The sequence below is a fragment of the Pteropus alecto genome, unplaced genomic scaffold (assembly GCF_000325575.1).
Source record: "Pteropus alecto unplaced genomic scaffold, ASM32557v1 scaffold69, whole genome shotgun sequence".
NCBI classification, from domain to species: Eukaryota; Metazoa; Chordata; class Mammalia; order Chiroptera; family Pteropodidae; genus Pteropus; species Pteropus alecto.
This window is the reverse complement of record NW_006494610.1, coordinates 9,775,800-9,799,686: the sequence shown is the minus strand read 5'-3', so window position 1 is coordinate 9,799,686 and position 23,887 is coordinate 9,775,800. Positions and strand designations below refer to the sequence as shown.

General features: G+C 35.8%; 1 long non-coding RNA gene across 2 annotated transcripts; it reads left to right on the top strand.

Moving 5' to 3' along the window:
• Window positions 1-45: 45 nt before the first annotated feature.
• On the top strand, window positions 46-18,549 carry LOC112474010. Of its 2 annotated transcripts, XR_003044249.1 has the most exons (4): window positions 46-1,008; window positions 4,411-4,513; window positions 12,622-12,865; window positions 18,378-18,549. It is a non-coding gene; the product is annotated as an uncharacterized LOC112474010 (long non-coding RNA). The 2 variants fall into 2 exon arrangements; XR_003044248.1 differs by lacking the exon at window positions 12,622-12,865.
• The last annotated feature ends 5,338 nt before the right edge of the window (window positions 18,550-23,887 follow it).

Here is a 23,887-nt window from a genome sequence, read left to right as displayed (position 1 = left end):
GGGGCGCGCCCACGCCGGGTTGGGGGCCGCTTCGCCGCTGTCTCCGCTCCCTCCCACCGCAGCTTGACCCGGTAGTGAAGGCGGAGAGAGAGAGGCAGGCTGGGCCCGCCTGGCAGCCTGCAAGAGGAGGCGGGAGCGGGAAAGGAGGGGAGCCCAGGCCGGGAGTTGGGAGGCCGGCGGGCAGGGATGCGAGCCGAGTGCGGACCTTTCTTCAGCCTCCTAGAGGCCGAGCGCTGTGCTAGGCTGCGGCGCTGAGAGGACGTCCTGGCTCCCCCAGGACGGGCTGGGCTAGGGCAGAGCTAGCGAGACCTGGACTTGAGTGCTACGGCTGGAGCGCCGCCGGCCCCCTGGCGCGGTACCCTGCTGAGAGAAAGCTGACTGTGGGGCCCGCTATGGCATTGCGGGAGAAGCCTGGGCGCTGGGAGCCGGGAGAGGCGCAGCAGCTCACTGTTAGAGACTTCGTCTCTTCACGTTTTCAGTCAGACTCGTGGCAGAGTTCTCAGAATTCCCCTCAGAGGAGCGGAAAGTTAGAGAACTGCAGGCCCCGCACCCCCGACACCGGGGAGGGCGAAGCAGCCTCGCCTTCCCCGGGGCGGGCGCAGCCCACGCGTCGCGCCGGGACGTGAACTCCGCGTGGGAGGAGTTGTCTGGTGAAAGGCAATTTCCAGGAGCGAGGGGAAGGGGCTTCGCGCTTCCTGGTTAGGTGCGGCGGAAGGGAAGGGGCTGCGGGGTGAAGTAAGGTTGCAGCCTCAGAGAAGTGTACAGTTTAACGCGCGAACTGCAGCCGAGACGGCAGGGGCACGCCCTCGCCCAGAAAAGCCCTCAGTGACTCGGGCTTATAGCTTGGGAAGAAACCTTAAATTGACCCGGCCCGACAACCTCCTGCTGCAGAGAAGGAAAAGAAGCCTCCGAAGGTGAACATAGCGGCAGAATCGGGGCTGGAACTCAGCTCGCCGGCCCATCACCAGGCTCCTTTCCCTTCACCAACTTTGCAGCCAGGACGGAGAGGTGAGGACAGGGGCTCAAGGATGCAGGAGGGCTGCTGATTTTCACTCAACCGCAAATTTCGTGTAAACTGTAAGGAGTGATTTAAAAAATTCCTACAACTGGTAAATGAATTTCGTTTGCTTTACTTTCAAAGGATACATTTAAGACCAAAAAAAAAAAAAAAATGTCGCACACCCACTCATCTCTTTAAAGCAAAACATGAAAAGCACTGAGCAATTAGAATTCCTGATGTCTGAGATGAAGATAGTGTGGGAGGCAAGCGGTGCAGTTAAAAATGTTTAGTCGACCCAAACAGAAAGGCCGGGTATGAATTCAGACTATGCTATTTACCAAGAGTATGACCTTGAGTAAATGGTTTAACCTTTCTGAGGCTGTTTCCTTATTCGTTAAATAGAGTTAAAAGCACTCATCTTATAGGCCTATAATGAGGGTAGAATCAGGTAATGCATGTAAAGTGCTTGCCTGACTTAGGAAGGCACTCAAAACGGTAATTTCCTTTTTTCCTTCTCAAGTATAACTCATTATTTGGGGAAAAGGGAGATCAAATTTAGTAAGAACTGGAAGAGATTTTAAAGAAAGATGATTTGTTGAATAACCATGTGTCTCTTCAGTTGAGAAAATGAATCCCCAGTGAATTGGATGCACCTGATAAGGATTAGTTAGTGAGCCAGGGGCAGTGCCAGGATATGAAACCAGAGCTACAAGCAGTGCCCAGGAGTGAGCAAGACTTTTTGTAGCATAGCCCAATCTCACCCAAAGAAGTTAGGTTTCAGCATTATCAGACACAATCCTAAATCGAAACTGGTAATGAATTGAATATGTATTTTTAAACATCAATTACAAACTAGCACACTAATTTTTATCAAATTCTAACTACATGCCAGATGTTCTGTAGGCTTTACATACATTAATTTATTTCTCCTGACATCTTAATAAAGTAGGTACTTTTATTATCTTCCTTTAAAGATAAGGAAACTGAGGCATAGAGATTAACTTTTGCAAGGCAAAATTAGTCAATTGGTGAAGCTAATATTCAAACCTAACGGTTTTGATTCCAGACCTGGTCTCAAGCATTGCATTGTCTCTCTCCCCATCTACTTGCCATGTGTCATGCCAACAATCAGTACATAATACTCCAAAGTTTCCGTCTGCATTTTATTGTAGGGGTAATTAGGAAAAAAGAAAACAAATGGAGCAGGAGTTTGGCATAAAGTATTTTACCCTTGAGAATCCAGGACAGTCATTGAGGTATGCGTTAGCTAATTTACTGCTTCTCAGCTCCTAATTCATCTTTGCCCTTAATTGTGATATTAGAGCCAGAGCTTAAAACATTTCTTTGTTGTCGGTTGGCACAATGTTAAGACTTGTCAGTAAAAGGTGCTGGAGGGACACTGCATTAAAAAAGGGGCTTGTCCTCTTTGTTTTCTTCTTCTATAATGTGGCGGTCAGTGGGTGGCTTTCTGGCTAGTCGTGCGCGAGAAAACAGTGTTTCACACCCTCCAGTAAGTTTGGTCAGTTCCTTAGTATGCAGCTTCCCAGTAAGGCTTGCTGGCATCCCCAGTGGGTAAGCTTCCTAGCAAGTTTCACTGGCACCCCAGCTGGTGGTTTCCTCACCAACTCAGTCTGTGTTACTTCAACAAATTTGTTGATCATCAAAGGGACCAGAGCCACATTATCTCCAATGAGGCTTGTTTCTCTGGCATTGCAGGGTAGATAGCAGGGATGGGAGTGAGGGGATCTTCTAAGTTGTTTCTTCCTTAGATATTCTCCCACAGCCCTAGACGTAGTGTTTGCTCCCTAAATCCACTATTCCTGTATTCGGTGATCTCTTCTTCTCTCTTAGTAGTGATTCCCCTTTTACTAGCTAATAATTCTTTATATTAAAATTTTCTTGTTCCAGTTATGGTTTGATTTCTCTCTCCTGACTGGACATTTTAAAGGGATCATGTAGAACCCTATTCTGAGAGTCAGAAGTTGGCATCCTGCCTTTAGCTGTGCAGCCTTGACTAAGTTACTTAAACCAGAGTTTTTACCTACATTTGTAAAAAGAGGGTAATATTGTAAATGAGGTTGTGTACGGATCATGTAAAATTTGAATGCACTGTAAATGCACTTAAATGTGAATGCACTTTAAAACTGAAGTGCAATCAAAATGAAGGTGTGAATTATCAGTATAAAAACAGAGAGTAACAAAGGAGAAGATGGAGATATTTTCTATAAGGAAAAAATTACATGTATCTGGGGACTTAGATTATTTCCTGAGGGGGGAAAACAGTATTTCATATAAGATTTATTGTCATCAAATATATAATTTGTTGGTTGACTTTGCCTAACTTTTCAGAGATAAAAGCAAATAGTTGTAAGTATAAGTAGTTCAAATTTCTAGTACTTTTACAACCATTTGAAACACTAGTTTCAGACTTATTTGGTTACTTTCTATTCTGGTATTCTTCACATTTCATTTGTTTTTACTTTGTCTCCTTTACCCTTTCTGAGTTTGATGCCTGTGTCAAGAAAGAATTATTTCATTGCTGAACATTCTATGTGCAGAACATGGCACTAGATATTGCATGCTATTCCAAAAGAAAAACAGTTTAGGAATCTTAAAAGCTAAAGAAAGAAAAGCATGAGTGTATTCAAGTTTTAGAAGAATTCTATGAGGTGGATGCTTGTGGCAGACTCCATCTCATTCTCTTGATTTCTTTGATTGGGTCTGGGTGCCCTTCCTCCAGCTTCTATTTTCTTTTATTTCTCACAACCAGTCCCGGAGACTCTCTTTGGAAGAGTGTCTTTAGAAGACTGCCCAAGGGCTCCTGGAATCGCTTTGCCTCTAGGCACAGAGAATCAGAGAGAACCATCTAAGAGTTTACTTTCCTACCAGGACACCCTTCCCCAAGGACTGCCCTACAGAGTATAAAAGCCCAGCCCTATTGCCTCTAGTAGTAAGAACATCTGAGATGTAATTTATACCCCAAGACTCCCCTTCAGGATCATGCTGATACTAGAATTTTGCCTGAAATAACTTCCTTCCTTGTCCTGTTTACTCAAATAATTGGTGTGTTTTCCTGGAAATGTTTCCTTAATAAATCACTTGTATACGATCCTTATCTCAAGATGATTCTAGGGATCCAGACCTAGGATATAACTATTCCTTTTTACAGATGAGTAAACTGGGGCTCAGGTATTTTAAATTGCACAAAGTCACGCGACCAAGTAGGGGCAGAGTTGTGATTTTATCTATGTCTGTGTGACTCTAATTCTCCTCCTAATGCCATGTTACATTAAAAGTACCTAATACTGAGTATTTTCCAGTTAACCATTTGAACATAAGTGGACACAAAACTCAGCAATTGATTGATCAATAAACATAAAAATTGTATCCCTATAATATGCTATCTCTAGGTGTTTGAGGAGCAAGAATAAGGAGCCATGGACAGTGAGACCAAAGCATGGTATACTCCATCAAGAAAAATCTTTATAAAGGGTGAGACCTACTTGACCAGAGGTACGAAGACCTGTCCCACATTTTAGCAGAGAGTGTTAATGTTCAGTGTAACTTTCAGTCAAGGGCTTTCTTCATGCTAAGGTTGAATTGGGTATTTATGTTTTTTCCTATTCTGTAACAAATTACCACAAACTTGGTGGTTTTAAACAACACAAATCTATTATCTACAGTTGTGGAGGCCAAGGTCCTAAATGAGTCTTGATGGGCTAAAATTGAGATGTAGGAGAGGCTATATCCTTCTGGATCTCTAGGAGTGAATCCTATTCCATGCGTTTTCCTGCACTTAGAGGCCACCTGAACTCTGGTTTGTGGCCCCTTCCTCCATTTTCAAAGCCAGCAACAGCAGATTAAGTCTTGTTTGTATTCTATCACTTCAGCACTGACTCCTGTCTCCCTCCTCCACTTTTCAGGACTCCTGTGATTACAGGCCCACCCAGCTAGTCCAAGATAATCTCCCTATTTTAAAGTCAGCGGATTAGCAGTCTTCTTTCCATCTGTAACCTGAATTTCCCTTTGCCATGTAAGGTAACATATACACAGGTTTCAGGGATTAAGATCTGAATATCTTTTTTTTTTTTTTTGGAGGGGAGGGATCATTATTCTGTCTAATATAGTATTATAGAACATTACATATTCATGTCCTCATCGTTTATATCTTTGTTCAGATTGTAAACATCACCACCCCATATTATCCCTGTCTTTTACCTCAAAAACCTCTATTGTGTTGCCTGAGAGAACTTTCTGAAACCTCTCCTTTTTTTTTCTGCTTAAAATCTACCAGTGCTGCCTATTAAATACACAGCAGAGTCCCAACTTTTTATCTTACTTTGATTCTCCTCTGCCTCCTTCCTAACTCTCCAACCGTATTTCTCCATATACCTGCTGGAATTGGAATCCAGAGCAACCCGGGTAATGTGGATCTTCCAAGATAAACATAAATAAAAAGAGTCCCCTTTATAGCATCTATTCTAGGCCCCTTGCAATGTAATTAAAGAAATTTCAAAAATGAATGATGTTCAGATCAAGGCAGTGAAGTACAGCACCTGTGCCAATCCCTAATTGTGTTTGGGACCTGAGGCAGCTCACCCAGGTGTCCTACTCAAGGTCAGGCCTAGATCTCCCGCTTCCCTTACATTTCTTTGCTTTAGCCATTCTGAATTGCTTAGTTTACTTGGCTCGCTAGACCTTCCACACTTCCCTTTGCCTGAGACATACCTCTCTTTGTGGTTTATGCCTAAGACATACCTCTAGGGTCATCTCTCATAAGCCTTTTCTGAATCTTTTTCCTCCTTCCAACACAATACAAAACTCTCCTTTATGTTCATGTACCCTTTTAAGAAACATGACTTATAATTCACCTCCTCATTTTCAAGTCCATCCTCCACAGAAGAATAGGTGGACATTTTTTTTTTTAATCACTCATCTTTGCATTCTTATCACCTTGCACATCCTCTGGCATAATGTAAATGCTCAACAGACTTCTGCCTAATAGATATTTGCAAAATGATAGTGTGTAAAATATTATTATATGACCACCACCTGAATATAAATTTTTATCTTTAGCATTAAATGATAATCTCTTTACACCCATACTGATGTCTTAAGAGAATGGAATGCAGAAGAGCATGTATTGATGAACAAAAGACAAACTATGCTTAGCCATGAGACTAAGGTTAAGAAAGCAGCCAGATTCTTTGAGAGCTTATGATAGGGTCTGGACAAAATCTGAGAGGTGTTAGTAGTGGTGATGGTGATGGTAGAGGATAAACTTGACTCACTCCATTGTTTGTCAGCTATTAAACCTCTCAATTCTGCTGCAATATTCATGCAAACATGCTGATCCATATTTATAAGGCAGATTTATTTAGCTTAATGCAGAGCTTCAAAGACTTTTTCATCAAAATATCTCTAAAAACGGTATAGTCACCCAATACAGCCAAGAGTAATCTTATTTGAAGTCACTAGTTTTCATATAAAAGTTCATTTGGATTTCAGATTCTACTCTGTAGTGGGTTCATATTTATATAGTTATAAAATATGACTTTTTCCCATACTTTGCCTAAGTGATATTCCAGGAGGATTTGCCATGTTTATCCAGTGGTTTCTTGCCCCAGTGTGGTGACTCTATGGGTGTGCACAACTTTAGTCCTGTGGCCAGAAATACAAGCCCATATCCTGGAGTAAGCAAAGATAAATGTGGGGACACTTTGAAACTTGAGAAGAGAAAAAAACTGAACTCTGGTTTACAACATCTTTTACTAAGCAGAGAGGAGAGGAAAGATCTCTGTATTCCAAAGGAGTACCTGATGTTGAGAAACCAGGCCTCTTGAATTTAGCAAGGGGAAGGTTTAGGGGCTTAGACTCCTCCAAAAACATGCACAGAATTGCATATTTCATTTGGTATTTTATCCAATTACATTATAGTGCTAATTCTCTTTACGTCAAAGTCTCAAATATTTTAGTTATCATAATCTTGGGGCTTCTATCAATTAATTATATTAGTGTGGAAGAGCCAGAATTGTTTCATTTTAATCTAGAATTAATATTCATTGACTGTGTTTCTCCATTTCATAGAACTATCATATTATTTAGTATTTGTCTTATATTGTTCACCGTCTCTTCAACTCAGGAACTTACTCTCAAGCAGCACTGTCAGTTAGTCACCCAGCCCTGTGCAAAAGATCTAGGGACAGGCAAAATTTGACTACTTAAACCAATGTGAGTATTAGATCATTTTAGTGCCAGAAAGTTCTGAACAATATGACTTTTGTCCTTGTAAAACACCTCTTTGTGTGAAATTCATGGACCATGAAGGATATACAAAGTGGGGAAAGAGAACTGCAAAATCATTTAAATCATTGCTCCATCTTAACTATGGAATTCACAACATGTGGAGGAATTTGACCAGCTCAAGAAAAGAAAGCATGAAAATATATTTTTGTTCTTTGACTTTAAAATCATTATGATATTTTATGTAAATGATAATGGATCTTGAGTAAGAACTCTTTATGCTTTTGTTACCTTATTCAACATGCACACAAAATACAACAGGATAATATTGTATTTGGATCTGGAAATATATTCCTTATGCAGTGTTATACAGTCATACTTCCTGAATGTCAATATCCGAACTTATCTTTCATTTTTATTGTTTTGTCTTTTATTTATTCAGTGCCTGTCAATCTTTTATCATGAGTTCACATTCTACTGAACTCAAATACTTTTATACCTTGTATATACTCTTAGTCCTTCCTTACCAGAGTTTTTAAAAACACTTAGAAAATTCAAGTACTTTGATTTTGTGCCATCAAGTAGCTATATCTATCCCCTACTTTGTTTTTTAAGTGAGTAATTCGATTGCTGTCACTTTCTACTTTGTGACTCTAAATCTTTTAGACCTATCTTACCATTTTTCATGCATTCATCCTATCTATAAAACACTGTCTCTTTCTTTTCTAACTACTTCTAATTTTTCATATTATTTTTCCTTCTGGTTTTTAAATGTACATCTTTATTTCTCTTTTTTTCCTTTATAGCTCTCTTTAGTATATGTCTTCAGTTTCCCATTTTCCACTATAAATTTTAAAATAAATTGGAAATATTCGACATGTATTTTTAATATAATGTCTACTGCCTATATTCTAATCCTGCCTGTTTTGCTTTTTTTTATCATTTTGTTATTGATTAAAAATGACAACAATTTTCATGCCAAGAAAGTAAAATAAGCACAAAGGGACAATATTATCATGGCTTAATTTTGGTCAGTGGTGAAAAATCTTGTAGATATAAAGAAAGCTATGGAAAGAAAGTAAACATATTCTGTTTTGAAATAGGAACAGTCAGATGTGTTTTCCAGTCTCTGGAAAAGCATATTATAAGAAATTCAAAAAAAGGTTCGTCATGTTTCCTCATTCAGATTATTGAGAAGCAAAACATGCTGATGAACATTTGGCGGCATTGAGAATATAATTCTAATCATACTAATTATAATAATTTCGCAAACCCCTTCAACCACTATTCTTTGTGCTATTGTTTGCTTTTAACCATTTTGAGTGTCATAGATGTCTTTTAGAATATGACAAATATTAGTGATCGTGCCCTTCTCCCCATACCACAAATGCACACATACATATATCGTCTAAGTATTACATATCATTTCATGTAATTTATAAATCCCTTGAAGCCAACCATTTGCTCTGATAGGAGATTCTTTGAAAGTCCAGCTTAAATAAACCTCTTGAATAAATATTTTTTAATTTATATACAATCAGCTGAAAGTAATCTTATCTGCCTCATATTATAACATTCTAGACATACCTTAGCCTCACTTCTAGGTTGAGTCATGATAGCATAATTTATGTTTGAGGTCCAAACAAAAGTTGAATGAAGGGAAATACAGAGATAGGAAAAAAGGAGATATATAACTGCAATGAATATGAAATAGTTAAATGTATCTTCTAAATTAAGCATAGAATCAACTGATGATAGTTAAGTAAACCCAAAATTTAAGAATTTATTTTAAAAGACAAAGAACAGCAAGAAATTTGCCATCTGGGAAGGTATTAAAGTTTTGAGACAGTTACATACCATTTTATCTATCAAGGAAAATAATTTTAAAACTGAAAAAGGGAGGGTAAATTTCTTTAAGAGAAAATTGTAGTTTAAGATGGGTTATGGGATAATTGGAAATCATATAATTGTTTTAAAGGATTTTAATCATCCAACTTCTCTCAATTAGGTTCTAAGGCAATAAAAGAATCAAGAGCTTAATTAAGCCATTGTCTATAATCTCCGAAAAAACCTGACGTTGAGGAAGTCAATATAAGATAAGTGAAAAGCAAAGCTATCATGATTTTGCAAAGGGGAGAAAGATGAACTCCACAAATTAGAGGCCAAAATATAAGGACATCAAGAGAAAGAAGGGATAACATGAAGCTAGTCTAGCTTCATAAAAAACAAGTCAAATCAAACAGTGTACATTTTTACTTATAAAGCATGACGTTCACTGTGGATCCACGTTACCTTAATCATTAAGTATTAATTCCATCACTGCTTTAAGTATGTCAGCAATGAACACTTAGAGACCAGGCCTCTATCATTCTGTTTAGTATCCTCAAGTGATGCTTCAGTTTCCAAATGTTCTAACACATTCTCCACATCTGGCTTGAGCAGTACTGCATATAATAGGCTTATTTCCTCTCATGAGCCTTCTTAACATTTAATATATGCTCTTCTAATTAACTGCTCCCATTATTCTCTTATATTATTTTTGTATTATCACTCCTGATCATTTTCCAATACATCTTCTAAGCTTTTTCTTGAATAATTCACTAATCCTAATGCTGTCAGATATAAGACTACCACTACAACTTTAATATTGTAAATTTCTAATACAAATGTAATCAATACCTGTTTAATGTATAATGCATTTAGTGTAAATAAATATACTATAAATAAATGTGATACAATTCAATTTTTTACATAAATATGTGATAAATTTTGCTTATGTTATTTAAGGAAAATTATGAATAATTTACCTACAGTTAGTATTGACAATGATATTGGTCAGTTACTATTATATATGGTATAGATTCAAATAAATTCCATCTAGTTTTGAGTCTTAAATAATTTGCATATATTAGAGTCTTTTATAGTGAAGACTACCATTTTACTAAAATTTAAAATTTTCGAGGGCACATTTTTAATATAATGTTATTCTGCTTTCTACTTTAGGTTGTATGTAAAGTTTTATTTATATTTCAAGAGTCTCTTGACAGAACTAGAAATAAGGAAATATTTTCTTAATTTAATAACAATAGGTATTTCATTTTTTTTTTCTAAATCAAATTTGAAGAGGTAGAGGATCCAATATACTTAGTCTGTTTGATTATATTACTACAGTATTTAGGGACACATTCAAACATTTTATGGACCACAAAAGAACAAACATACTACATTTTCTTGATATATATATATCATTGTGTTTGTCTCCATAGTATTTTTTTTCATTTTTTCCGTCTTTATCGAAATAAAATAGACAATTAGTTGCTTGTATTTACATTGTACAATTCAATGAGTTTTTTTTCCAATTATAGTTGGTATACAATAATATACCAGTTTCAGTTGTATAGCATTGTGATCAGAAATCCATGTAACTCACAAAATGATCACCCCACTAAATCTAGTACCCTTCTTCCCCCTTACATATTTATTACAACATTATTAACCATCTTCCCCACGCTACACTCTACATCTCCATGTCTATTCTACAACTATCCATTTGTACCTCTTAATCCCCTTTCCCTTTTTTGTCTCCCCAATTCCTTTCCCATCTAGTATCCCTCTAAATATTCTCTGTATCTATGAGTTTATTTATGCTTTTGTTATTGTTATTGTTTATTTTGTTCTTTAGATTGCACATGTACATAAAATCATGCCATATTTATCTTTCTCTATCCAACCTTTTTCATTCAGCTCAGTACCCTCTAGGTGCATCAAGGCAATATCATTTTCCATCCCCTTCCTTTTAGTCTGTGTGTGTCTTTTAATTGGAAGTAAGTCTCTTGTAGGCATCATATATAGCAGTCTTGTTTTCTTATGCATTCAGCTGCTCTATCTTTTGGTTGAAGCACTTAATTCTTTTCTATCTTAATTCTTTTCTATCTCATTGATAGAAATGTAGTTATTAACACTCTTTATTCATGTTTTTGATAAAAGTTTTTTCTTCTTAAAGTCCCTCAAACATTTCCTGTTATACTGGCTTGGTGATGATAAATTCCTTTAGCTTATTTTTGTCTGGGAAGCTCTTTATCTGTTCTTCCACTCCAAATGATAGTTTTGCTGGAAAAAGTTTTTTTGATTGTAGATTCTGGGTTTTCATCAAGTCAAATATTTTGCGCCAAACCCTTCTGTCCTGCATAGTTTCTTTTGAGATATCAGCTGCCAGTCTTATGGGTGCTCCCTTGTAAGTAACTAACTACTTTTCTCTTGCTGCATTTAAGATTCTCTCCTTGTATTTAACTTTTGGCATTTTAATTACGATGTGTCTTCTTGTTGGCCTCTTTGGTTCCTGGTTTTGAGGACTCTCTGAGCTTCCTAGAGTTGTATGTCTATTTCCTTCACCAGGTTAGGGAAGTTTTCCATCAATATTTCTTCAAATAGCTCTTCGACATCTTGTTTTCCTTCAGGTACCCCTATGACATAGATATTTTTACATTTAATAGTGTCCCATAGGCTCCTTAAATTCTTTTTATAGAATTAGCTTTCCCATCCTCTATGTAGGTCATTCAATCCTCTTCTTTATTCACTCTGTTTATTCCATTTAGTATACTTCTCATCTCAGATAATGTGTTCTTCATTTCTGACTGGTTCACTTTTATAATTTTCATTTCCATTTTTATATTTTTTATCTCTTTATTAAAGTTCTCACTGAATTCATCTACACTTCCCATAAGTTCATTGAGCATCTTTATAACTAATGTTTTGAACTCTGCATCTATTGGATTACTTGACTCCATTTTTCCTGGATCTCTGTTCTGTTCTCTCATATGGTTTCTGCTTCTTTGTCTTCCCATTTTGGCTACTTTTCTGTGTCTGCTTCTATGTACTAAGCAAAGCTCCTAAGTCTCCTGGTCTTATCAGTGCAGCTTTGTGCAGTAGTTGTCTCAGTGGCACAGTCCTGAGAGGGGTTCAGCTGCAGGCCAAATTTAGCCCAAGCCTCTGCCCCTCTGAGGCCACCAGTTAAGATTCAGCAAGCAATCCACAGATGCTGTGCTTATAGTTGCCTCAAGAGGGCACACCAGAAACTGAGGCCAGCGGCCACCATTGAGAGTCTAGGCGCTGCTCAGCAAGGAACACCTGACTAAGCGAGGACACACTGGATGTGGTTTGGTTGAGACCGAGAGTAGGGGGAAGTGGAGTTTCAGGGAATCCTCTGGACAGAGTGACCTCTGTTATCGATTTTGATGATGTCACTATGGCGACGCTGATTCCAAGTACTGGAAGTGGGAAGGGCTCAACAGAGGAACAATGGATACCGCCCAGCGCTTCTGTCTGAGAGAAAGCCTCATTTCCAGCCCTCACTCCAATAACTCAGTGTCTCCTTGTAGGTCCCTGGTACTCCCCGTGAAGCCAACCCAGCACTGGTGCCCAGAGAGAGCTGGTTCGTCACCGTGAAAGTCTGCTTGTAGAAACGGCCCCTTTAAGAGGCATCTGCAGCTGCCATAGGCTCCATCCCACTCACCCGCTCTGGACCAGGCAGCCTTGCGTCCTCGCACTGTCCTACCTTCTGCCATTGCAGAGTGATCTCTTAGTTCCCTCCTTACTTGTATGGCTTGTTCATCTGGATCCCAGGTGATTTTCCTTGCTGTTTGCTCTTGTTTCTGTCACAACTTTGATTTGGTCATCAGAGGGATGAATAGAGCCTCTATCATCTACGCCATTTCCTTCTCCTTCTATATTTTCCCAAAATATTTTAAAGAATGCCAGTTTATGTATAAACATTCCTGGAAGCTCCCACTTTAGCAGGAAACTAAATAAAAGAAGTTCAAATTTTCTAATGGAGATTTGCTTTCTAGCTTTTTTCTCTGGAGACAAATAGGTTTTTCTTCCAGGGTAGGGAGATTTGCATATGAGATACGATTTAAAGGGCTAGAAACGTCTTTGCTGCTCTCCAAAATGCTTCCCTATGTTTTGTCATATTGCTCGATAATTTTGCCTTGGAGAGTTATCCTTTTGAGATAATAAAATGCAAATATCTCTGAAAGGGTGTCTTCTCTTTTAGTCATATGGCTACTAATCAACAAATACATTCATCACAAGATAAAGGGAAGACTGCCAGCTAACAAATCCCTAGAGTCTGTACAATACCAAATATTACTTAGTAATTTTCAAGATTTTCTCAGTGTAGTTTATAGGAATAAAAGGATTAAACATCAAGGGGATATGGGTACGGTACATAAAATTCTAAAACTGCTATTTATTCTGTATTTATATTCTATTGATTTAAAAACAAAGGAAATGGAAAGTTAACAGGTGGGTATATTAGGGTGATACTACTTTAGGTGGGTTGTATGGAAAGGCCTTTCCTAGGAGGTGATTTTTAAGCCAGGATTTAAATATCCCATGTGTGAAAATCTAGGGAAGGACTTTTCAGGCAGAGGAAGTTTCTGTCAGGGAACAATGACAGCAGCAAACTTTAACAGATAACAAAGACATAGCATTAAAGTAACAACACGGAATTAGAAATACATACTTGAAGGTTTTCTTCGCCCTCAGAAAGTTTCCAACATATTGACATTTGCTCAGTGTCTAAGGAGATAATTGTGTAAATTATTGGCATTTGTTCTAGACTATCTGTAGTCAGCGAAAGGCTTTTACCTTGCAGATTCTCCTTGAAGTCATTGGTGGTAGAACTGCATGATACAAATTTACTGAATGAACTAAGCTAATGAGTAAATGTACAAGCCTTTACATTTAATCTTAGATATTGTTTTTTAAAGTTTGTATCAGTAGAGAAGCCTAGATTGGTATTTAATCTATTGGATTAGAATTTACTATTAATATATGTATTTTTTTATTTTAATGCTCACATTATCCAGATATGGTCTTCATGGGCTCCTTCAAGATAGATTGTTTATCCTTTTGATATGTCCCTCTGATTATTTGAATACTCCTTGCTTCCTGATATAACAATATGTTCCAAATTTATCTTCTTCTTTCTCTTCCCCAGCTCTAGAATCTCCCTCCCCACCCCCAACTCCAAGGAACCCTAGGGAACAATATTTAGAAACCAAGATAGATAATTTGGCTTGTTTATTGCTATCGGTGGGCCATTACTACTGAGCCTTTTCAGTGGACAGAGATAGGAAATATATATAAATATATTTCAAATGTATTTAAATGTAATATATTAAATACATAAGAAGTGATAAATTATTGGCTTATTATGAATAACACATTAACATTTTTGAAGGGAAGATATTTGTTTTCTACATAAAGTGGGCCTACAACATAATAATTTTGATCCAAACAAAGCATACCAAAATAGATTTCATTATTAGTTAAACATAATATATCTTAGAATCTTAGATGTTGGAGGGAGACATTTTCTAAAATTGTCATCTAAATGTTATAGAGTAGACCCTTTTAGTGTTGTTTTGGATCTGTTGGAATAGAAAAATAAGGTCTGGGGACAAATGCTTGTCCTAATTCTTCCCAACACTTTTAACCACATGGCAAAAGCATATTAAGCATTCATTACACCCAGAATTTTGAATGCTTATTTATGAAAGGAGTATAATCAAACAAGGAAGTAATGACACTGTCTACTTGAGAACAATATTTATATGTTCTCTTTGGATAAAAACAGTAGCTACAGGTGTAATACCAGCCATTTCATGTAACAATAGCTTGACTATTATTTGGCTAACAACATGAATGACTTTTGATGAAGAGTTATGGACATCCAAATATCATGATTTGTATTATAGAAGCTTTCTAAGTATGTATTTGAATTCTTATAGTTTTCTCCCAGCATGTCATGGAAGACTTTTTTCTAATGGTCTGTCTCTCCCCTATTACATTGGAAACCAGAGTTTCTCTACTTGGTTTACTAATCCCAAAGATTAATTTCATAGAAGTAGGGGCTTATTATTACTGGTTAATTTGCTTTACCTAGAAAAATAAAGTATAGTTATAGTTGGGTAGTTTAAAGTTTGTTTTATGTAGTATAATAAAACAAAGTTTCCTATTCTAGTGCTACATTGTTTATATACTTGTTAACTATTGCATTGTAATAATTTAGTGATCTGAAAATAATGCAAAATATATTTATACATATATATGTTCATATAATATGTAAATTTTATATTCAGCGATCATAAAAAGTAAATACCCAAAGAACCCATAGCTGTAGTAGTAGTAATAACAATAACAATAATAATAATAATAATAATAAAAAGACAGAACAATTTGACCAGCGATAGAAGGCAAGATTAACTAACAATTATTAAGGAGTTACTATGCAATATATACCATATGTATTGCATTTTTATTTAATCATCAAAAAATATAATTGCTAGAGTTGTTACAATCCCCATTTTATGAAAAAAAAGAAACTGACATTACATGTTTTATTAAACTTGGTCAACTTCTTGTGATTAATACATTGCAGAGATAGGACTCAAACCCGCATATGCTTGACTCTAGATCCCAGGCTCTTTTGTGTTCTACTCCTGGCCAATAATGTTTGCTCAATTGATTCTTTGTGTTCTCTTCTGTAAAAGGATATTGACCTATCTTAACAATCCTTATTGTTATAACAATCAGTAAATATGTTCACTACACATCAGTTTATTTTTAATATTCTGTATTCATGATTTCAAAATAACTATGACTCAGTGATACTTTGAACGTTCAGTTTTATTAATTAAAACAGATCTGTGTACATTGAAAAATACTAGTTGAGACAACAGCAAAGCAAGCATTGATTGAAAAGTAACTTAAATTATCACTGAAAATGGACCTAAGATACATGGAGAAAGTATGAACCACCCATATGTGAGTGAAGGCTGGCCTGGAGTTATCTTAAAGGACTTCATCCAAAAGAGCTGTCTAAAAGGCAATAGTATCCCAACAGAGAGAGTCTGTGAAGAGATGGAATCCTGAGACCCAAATCCCAGTCAAGTGCAGGTAAGAGATGCCTACCAGTGAATGAGGAGAGGAGTAAATGGTCTGAAGAACCCTACAAGGAACTGAAACTCTCTGCAAGGGAAAAAGAGCAAGAATCAGCTATGAAACTTGTCAAAGAAGAAAGCAATGATGGCATCTCACAAAGTACCATCAGGCAGGGACTTTCCTGTGCCCTTCTTTCTTTTCCCTCCACCGTCTTGAACCCCAGTATGGTCAGAAATAGTGCAAGTTAGCATTGAGGAGAAGGAAAAAGACAAGTTGGGTACATAGAGGAATATCTATACAAGCCATACTGTATACTGCAAGTGCGCCTTCTGTTGCATGGTTGATTAGGTGAGTGGGGAATCTTTAATTTTGAATGGAGCGTGGAGTTTTTATTATTACTTTGGCTATATCTATTAGTTTCACAACTGAAATAGTTTAAGTGACTAAAGTGCCAGGAGGATTTATTATTTAAGAGAGCTATGGGGTACCAACCAAGATTTTATCTAAGCAAAGGAGAAGAGTTACCCTATAGAGCACACTTTAAGAGATAAAAACAAAAAACAAAATTATATGAGAAAAAAACAAAATCGTATGAGAAAAAAACAAAATTGCCTAAATCATTTCATTTTGCCAATTTATTTCCTTTAGAATATCATATATTTATATATCATATATCAAAAATATGCATTTATCTATATATGTGCATGTATCATATGAAACATTTTGTAATTTTCTTTTTCTTAATTCTTATTTGGTTATTCACTCAATTTCGTTTCTATATATTCTTTATAAAAGCTTTAGTTATAAGCAAGTAAGGGCAAAGTCTTTATATATAATAATCTACGTGTTTCTTTAGCATTGAGAAAAACATATTTTATCTAAACCCACGTGTCATGTGATATATTTAACACCTTATTATACTTGCATGTGATTGTTTATAAAATATAAATCAAATCAATAGGACTAGAATTAGATTTGAAAAAAATTTCAATAAAATATGTAAGACGAGACAAAATTATTTTAATTAAGTTCACAGAGGATTTGAAATTATATGTAAATCTATAATATATTACTTTAGATATGAATTAATATTAGATTTGCATTCAGAAAAAAAGTACTGTGCTTACTTTTGAGTAACATTTAGACAGAACATTAGAACAAGTATCCCATCTTTACTCTCCCTTCCTCCTCTGCCACCTAAATGTCATTGAAAAATCTGTCCATCTTGATTATCAACATTAAAGACTGGTTTTAAGAAAAGCAGGGAACCTAAGAGCTACATTTTAATGGGAGATAGAATACAATTAAATATTTTTATAACTGCAGAAAAAAATGTTTCTTAAGAGGTAACAATTTTAATACCTTAAAAACTATCAAATACCAAATTTTAGATGTTAATTCTATTAAAGATATACAAAACAAGAGTTTCTTAAATGTTCCACATTTAACTTAAAGAGTTCATTTAGGATTTAGTATTCTACTATCAGTATGTGGGCATTAAGGAAATGTTATTTGAAACAGATATTGGTAATTAGCCAAGAAAATTTTTAGAATTTTGATTTAGGTCCTATGATTTAGAATTTAGATGTTGTCCAAAAGAGATTAATATTAGTCATAACATGGACCATAAAGCCACCATTTAAATGAGATAGATATATATATATATATACACACACCTATATACCTCAGGTATATATATATATATGGTGGCTTTATGGTCCATGTTATATATATAATATTCTAGTATACAAAAGTTATTAATGATCTATAATCACCTCATTCTCACGAGTATAATGCAAGGAATAAAGTATATAAAATATTTGTGTTATTTCATTATTAACAGTGATTATTTATGAAAAATAAACCCTTCAAGAATAGCAAAAGTGAATAGTTATTGATACTGGTTGTGATTATATAGAATTTTGAATTCAATGCATCATCAGACACTCTTGATTTCCTACCCATGAACTATTCTCCATTTCCTCTTTAGCGATAGAACCCTGTTTTGCTCACATTGATAATGTTGCCAGATAAAATACTTACCTTCTCAGACTCTGTTACAATCATGGTGACCATGTAACAAAAGTAGGTAGGCAATGTCATAAAAGTGTGGATCTGCTAAAGACTTATAGAAATATTTTTGATTTTCTAATATAGACACTCTCTTTGTCACTTTCTCTTTTTCTAGCCTATTGCATAACTGAAGAGGGAGATGCCATTTTGCCTCCATGACTTGACAAGTATGAAGATAAAACCTTCCCTGTGAGGATGACAGAGAAAAATGATAGAAGGGGGCTTAGACTCCCTGTCTTCAGACTTCTTGTTATGTGAGGAAAATAAAATGCTATTACAAAGTTAAACTGCAGAGTTGGTCTTCTATTTCATGTACCTAAATACATCACATTCATACAATTTCCATAAAATTGGTAAGAATACTTGTTTTAAAGGCTAAATCTGAGGGATTCACATCCCTAACACAATCAAATCTCAGAAAATAATTATAGTGCTTTAATTCATTTTGATTTTAGAATTGATCTTTCACATGTGTATGTGTGTGAATTCTGACCTATTTTAACTATATATCCATTTTCTTGAAAGTTTTTATCATAAATGGATGTTGAATTTTGTCAAATGCTTTTACTGCCTCTATAGAGATGATCATATGATTTTCATCCTTCATGTTGTTAATATGGCGTGTCACACTGATTGATTTGCAGATGTTGAACTATCTTTATATCCCTATAATAAATCCCACTTGATCATGGGTATGATCTTTTTAATGTAGTTTTGAATTCAGTTTGCTAATACTTTGTTGAAGATTTTTGCATCTGTGTTCACCAGGGATGTTGGCCTGTAATTTTCTTTTCTCATAGTGTCCTCGTCTGATTTTGGTATCAAGGTAATGCTCATAAAACTCATAAAATGAGTTTGTAAGTGTTCTCTCCTCTTCTATTTATTGGAAGAGTTGGAGAAGGATGGGCATTAATTCTTTAAATGTTTGGTAGAATTTACTAGTGAAGCCATCTGGTTCTGGACTTTCTTTGTTGGGAGGTTTTTGGTTACTGATAAATCTCCTTAAAATTCAGTCTGTTCAGATTTTCTGATTCTTTATGATTCAGTCTTACATTGTATGTTTTTAGGAATTTATTCATTTTTTTCTCAGTTGTCCAAATAGTTGGCATATAATTGTTTACAATGGTCTCATGATCCTTTGTATTTCTTTGGTATCAGCTGTAACATCTCTTTCATTTCTGAATTTTTTTACTTTAGTCATCTATTTTTTTTCTTGGTGAGTCTAACTAAAGGTTTGTATATTTTCTTTATCTTTTAAAAAATAGCTCATAGTTTCTTTAGTCCTATTGTCTTCTAGTCTCTATTTCATTTATTTTCATTCTGAACTTTGTTCCTTCCTTCTACTAACTTTGGGTTTAGTTTGTTTTTCTTCTAGTTTCTTGAGGTGTAAAGTTATACTGTTTATTTGAGATTTTTCTTGTCTCTTAATATAGGTGTTTATCGCTATGAACTTTCCTCCATTTACTTTATCTGATGGTAAATATCCTATTAAAGAGACATTACTTTATAGAGCCAGGCTATGTCTTTCTCTCTGACTCTAGGACTTCTGTTCTGGCTGTTGCTTAGCTACTCTGAGTACTGAGAACAATTATAAAGGATTCTGCATCTAATTTCGATGGTGGAGGTTGCGGGGGTTCCACACAAAAAGGCAATTCTTGGATACCCATTTGCTCTACAGTTTAACTCAATTCTGATACTATCTACCCAGAGACAGTATCAGATTCCACAGGTTAAGGACTCAGTTCCATTACACTGCCCACCCTACCCTTAGATGGTAATCGCAAGTTCAAGTTTTTACTTCTGCTTCTGACCAATGGGCTATAGATTGAAGGTGACGACAGTCCACTCCTCGGGTTTGATTAATTTGCTAGAGTGGTTCACAGAACTCAGGAAACTAGTTTACCTACCACATTACCAGTATATTATAAAAAGATGAAAACTCAGAAATAGCAAGATGAAAGAGATGCATAGGGCAAGATATGGAGAAGAGCTTCCATGTTCCCTTTGAGCATGCCACTCCTCAGGTCTCCCTGTGTTCACCAACCCAAAAGGAATTTGAACCCTGCCCTTTTGAGTTTTATGGAGGCTTTATTATGTAGGCACAACTGATTAAATCATTGACCGCTGGTGATTGATTCAACTTCCAGCTTGACTCCCCTACCCAGATGTTGGGAGGTGGAGACTGAAAGTACCAATCTTCTAATCACATGGTTGGTTCCCATGGCAACCATTCCCCATTCTTAGATGCTTTCTGAAAGTCACCTCATTAACATAAACCTAATGGTGGAAAGGAGCTTGTTATGAATAACAGTACACCTACTTTGCCTTTATAGCTCTGAAGTAATTTCAGAAACTGAGAACAGGTGACCAAATATAACAAAACATGTTCACATTGCTCTTATGCCTCAGGAAGTTCCAAGAATTTTGGAAGCTGTGAGCCATGAACTAAAAACAAAGAACAAATATATATTTCTCCTTATAAGTCAAAATATCACAAAGTAATATCCAGAGATATTTAAGTTAGGGGGAAAATGTAATATAACCATTTCACTGATTAGTAACTTAAGCCCTAAAATTACATTTCCTTGATCAAAATCATTATTGAAGGAGATGCTGTTTGTTCTGAGAATAAAAATGGTCACTCTAAACACTACATAAGCAATTCTTGAAATAACCTCTCTGAACCTTTGGTTAATGTGAAGGAAGAGGAAAACTTATTAAGTCAAAACAATACTTAAAAAGAAGAGAAACAACTTTCTCAATCTGGGAGAGGTTTCTCCCAGAATACTGGCTAGACTGAGAAACAATTGGAGGCCCTCACATACTTTGTCCCTCAAATGTGAGCAGTACCTAAATGGAGGAAAACTGAGTGAAGTTACAGTTCACACCTAGTACCCATCCCTGGTATAGAGACAGGGATTTTGCCAACCACAAATTTGAACAGTCATTCATTTATTGAAAGATAATTTGTTTTTAGTGGTAGCTAGAGACACTGCCTCCTTAGACTTTACTACCCTCTCGGTACCTATAGCTCTCAAACCCTCAAAAAATTCAGTTTCCAGTAAAGGGATATGAATAAAGAGGGACTAGGGGTAGGGAGTCACTGGGGAGGTTTGTAGGCAAAGGAAACAAAAAGGTTTAGCAATAATTGAACTTGAGTGAAATTTGCTAAGAGTAAATCATGTGTTCTCACCACAAATAAAATAATTTATAAAATGGTAACTGAATGAAATGACGGAGATGTGAATTAGCGTGATTCTGGTGATTGTTTTATGAAGTAAATCAAAACATCAGTGTTGTTGAGCACCTTAAATAAATACAATTTTAGTTGTCAATTATACCTCAATAAAGCTGAGGGGGTGGAAAAGAGAGATTAGGGATAAAGTGGTACATGGAAAGTTGTCACGTGGTGTTAATCGTAGGCAAGGACAGTATTTATGAGCAATGCTTAAGAAGTATAGGATTTTAATATATTACTTAAGGAGAAAAAAATTTAAGTAAAAACAGTCAGATTAATCCAGAAATAAATCCTCATCGTAAAAATCAGAGAACCATGCAAAATAAGATCCAAGGTCACTACAGCCGAGCTTGCTAAAAGCTAGAAATTATTCTAAAAGCCATGTGTATCAGTTTGCTTTCCACTTTAAGAATACAAGGAGGCTTCTATCAGTACTGAAGTAGGCAGTGAAAGACATCTATAGGAATTCATGTTCTCTTTTAATAGTCTAAATGAGACCAATTAAATAGGAATGAGCAATCCTTAGTCAAGAATGAGCACAAAGAACAGTATACAGGCAAATAAACAACACCTACCCTGAGTAAAGAAAACAGATGCAAACAAACTGACTTAAAAATTCTTCAACAAGAATTATTCTAAAACACTTCTGGAAATAATTTTACTATAAGAAGTAGAATAAATTATTTTTAAAATATCTAAAACCGAAGCAATCTAATTGAAAACATTTAGTAACACAAATATCTTGATGAACTTTGCCCAATGTTAATGGTAAAGAAATTGTCTTATTAAAATCCAGGCCCCAAAATATTTAGAGGCCATAAAAAGATAGAAGAAATCTAAAGCAGAGTCCAGGCTTGCTTTAAAATTAAACCTTTGCAACATCAAATATTAAAAATATTCATTGTCTTTTTCTTGTTTCATTTTTTTCCTTTTCTGCAAAGCGATAGGCCTGGGAGCAGGCGGCAAGTGTTCTATTTTCTGATATGTAAATATTTGTAAGTTATAGCATTGACACAGAACCTCTGAAAAGTTTGCTCAAACACATATATCAGGTCAGTCAAAAATTAAATATTGAGAAGTGATAAATTGGAAAGTTTTGAATGAATGTTCTTATGGTGAATGCAGTTAATTTCTGTATACATGGTAATATGATTCGAATGTAATGTCACTTGTAAAAGAAGATATATAATTGGAAAAAACAATTACAGTATATACCACTAACCTATCATTTATACCCCATATTAATTAACAAAGATCTGTAAGCACAGGGATGGGTCAATAAAAGCACATTAAATTTCTTGTCTTACATTAGAGGGAGATTAAAAATTACATTTCTCTGTTAAAGTTAAAGCTAAAAATTACATAATCAAGACCTTTACAAAAGAATATAAAGTAATCCCACAGCAAAATTCTGTTCTAAATATTGACAGGTAAAGTTCATCTAATTATGTGTTCCTTTCAGTAATATAATAAAATTTAAACAAAAAAATTTAAATGTGCAAGGACCACATCATATCTTTTGGATTTTGTCTGTCTCTGGACATTTGGCCACTTGTTTCAGACCAAGGGCTGCTTTGCATGGACATTAATCAACTTCATGCAGGCATAACCCTGCCTCATGTCCAAACCACGTACCTCTTGCCTCCTGTCCAAGGCTTTCATGTTGATGCTGAGGTATGAGGTGCAATAGGGTCTTCTTGCTTCCCTCATTCATGAGCAAGCTAAACGTGTAAGAGACTTAATTTTCCATAGAGTATAACTTTGGCCAAAGGGACACGAGAGAATGGACAAATTCTTTACCCTTCTTTTCCTGGATAAAAGGCCCTCACAGTCACTCATTTATGTGTCCTCTTGAAAGGTGATGCCACATGAATGAGAAAGCAGCCATACCAGGCGGTGGCCAACATGTTAACTCATCCTTGTATTGGCTTTCGCCCTTACTTCACTCCCTTTATTTCATCAGTCATACATATCCTGAGAATGCATTATCTTACAATATAGCATTATATAAGTCTGCCTTAGGTTTTGTTTTCTGGAAATCTCACGGCAAGATAGCTGATAATAGGAATATTCTTATGAAGAATATTCCTATTATCATCTATCTTTAAAGTCAGGATTTTAGAGCTGTATTACTCACCTGTTTGACAGCAATAAGGATTTCAGTACTACTGGTGATAGAAGGCTAAAAATTCCTGACCGGCAATGGCACCATGATTACTAGGGCTTTTGCCTTTGTTGCTTTGGAATAAAATACAGGTGAAAAGAGGCCTAGAAAATGTGATCATTGTGGTATTTTAAAAATATGGAGTCAGCAATAATTATAAAAATTGTGTTGGTCCGTTGCTCTTAATGTAATTATAAATCTTTAAAAAAGTAAAATACTAAGC